The sequence below is a fragment of the Oncorhynchus gorbuscha genome, linkage group LG09 (assembly GCF_021184085.1).
Source record: "Oncorhynchus gorbuscha isolate QuinsamMale2020 ecotype Even-year linkage group LG09, OgorEven_v1.0, whole genome shotgun sequence".
In the NCBI taxonomy this organism is placed as follows: Eukaryota; Metazoa; Chordata; class Actinopteri; order Salmoniformes; family Salmonidae; genus Oncorhynchus; species Oncorhynchus gorbuscha.
Genome location: NC_060181.1, coordinates 87,736,364 through 87,738,611, shown reverse-complemented (window position 1 = coordinate 87,738,611; position 2,248 = coordinate 87,736,364). Strand labels below are relative to the sequence as shown.

At 47.6% G+C, this 2,248-nt stretch overlaps 1 pseudogene; it reads right to left on the bottom strand.

Annotated features, from left to right (window-relative positions):
* The window catches only part of LOC124044468, a 7,941-nt pseudogene extending 5,901 nt beyond the window's left edge, over window positions 1-2,040 (bottom strand).
* Window positions 2,041-2,248: the final 208 nt, after the last annotated feature.

The window sequence follows — 2,248 nt, the reverse complement described above, 5'->3', positions numbered from 1 at the left end:
GAGGAATGATAGAGAGAGGGAGGAATGGATAGAGAGAGGGAGGAATGATAGAGAGAGGGGAGGAATGATAGAGAGAGGGAGGAATGGATAGAGAGAGGGAGGAATGATAGAGAGAGGAGGAATGATAGAGAGAGGGAGGAATGGATAGAGAGAGGGAGGAATGATAGAGAGGGAGGAATGATAGAGAAGGGAGGAAAGGTTATAGAGAGAGGGAGGAATGATAGAGAGAGGGAGGAATGATAGAGAGAGGGAGGAATGGATAGAGAGAGGGAGGAATGATAGAGAGAGGGAGGAATGGATAGAGTGAGGGAGGAATGGATAGAGAGAGGGAGGAATGATAGAGAGAGGGAGGAATGGATAGAGAGAGGGAGGAATGGATAGAGAGAGGGAGGAATGATAGAGAGAGGGAGGAATGATAGAGAGAGGGAGGAAAGGTTATAGAGAGAGGGAGGAATGATAGAGAGAGGGAGGAATGATAGAGAGAGGGAGGAATGGATAGAGAGAGGGAGGAATGATAGAGAGAGGGAGGAATGATAGAGAGAGGGAGGAATGGATAGAGAGAGGGAGGAATGATAGAGAGAGGGAGGAATGATAGAGAGAGGGAGGAATGGATAGAGAGAGGGAGGAATGATAGAGAGAGGGAGGAATGATAGAGAGAGGGAGGAAAGGTTATAGAGAGAGGGAGGAATGATAGAGAGAGGGAGGAATGATAGAGAGAGGGAGGAATGGATAGAGAGAGGGAGGAATGATAGAGAGAGGGAGGAATGGATAGAGTGAGGGAGGAATGGATAGAGAGAGGGAGGAATGATAGAGAGAGGGAGGAATGGATAGAGAGAGGGAGGAATGGATAGAGAGAGGGAGGAATGGATAGAGAGAGGGAGGAATGGATAGAGAGAGGGAGGAATGGATAGAGAGAGGGAGGAATGATAGAGAGAGGGAGGAATGGATAGAGAGAGGGAGGAATGATAGAGAGAGGGAGGAATGGATAGAGAGAGGGAGGAATGATAGAGAGAGGGAGGAATGGATAGAGAGAGGGAGGAATGGATAGAGAGAGGGAGGAATGGATAGAGAGAGGGAGGAATGGATAGAGTGAGGGAGGAATGGATAGAGAGAGGGAGGAATGATAGAGAGAGGGAGGAATGATAGAGAGAGGGAGGAATGATAGAGGGAGGAATGGATAGAGAGAGGGAGGAATGGATAGAGAGAGGGAGGAATGGATAGAGAGAGGGAGGAATGATAGAGAGAGGGAGGAATGATAGAGAGAGGGAGGAATGATAGAGAGAGGGAGGAATGATAGAGAGAGGGAGGAATGATAGAGGGAGGAATGGATAGAGAGAGGGAGGAATGGATAGAGAGAGGGAGGAATGATAGAGAGAGGGAGGAATGATAGAGAGAGGGAGGAATGATAGAGAGAGGGAGGAATGATAGAGAGAGGGAGGAATGATAGAGAGAGGGAGGAATGATAGAGAGAGGGAGGAATGGATAGAGAGAGGGAGGAATGGATAGAGTGAGGGAGGAATGGATAGTGTCAATTTCAGAAGTGTGTGGGGAGAGGAGGGGTGGAGTGACAGACTGCGTTCTCTACTGCTTGCGTAACATGCCTTACATAAAACCACACACACACACACACACACACACACACACACACACACACACACACACACACACACACACACACACACACACACACACACACACACACACACACACACACACACACACACACACACACACACACACACACATACACACACCAGCCTGGGTGTGGGTTTGACCTGTAGGTGAGCATCTCACATACCCTGGAAAGATATTTGACTGACATTTGCAGAGTTATAAAAGAGAGGAGGAAGCTTTAGTGTTCTGTACCAGAGCATAATAAAACCATGTTTTGAAGAAGCTAAGCCCATGTTTAGTCAACAGCGCAGACACACACACGTATGTAAGAGTGAGCGCCACAGACACATACCTCAGTCGGCTGCTGTAAATTCCCTTGTCATAAACAACACCAGGAGTAAGACACGGGGCCGGGGGCCTATGCATTTATGTAAACAGCAGCACGATATCTAAGGAAGCCTCAAAGTTTTCCTTGCCTGAGGTAGAGTATCTCATGACAAGATTAAATCTGTTTTACCAAATATCTATCAGCATGTCAAACATGCAACCAGAGGGAAAAACATTCTAGACCACCTTTTCTCCACACACAGATAAGTGTACAAAGCTCTCCCTCGCCCTGCATTTGGCAAATCTG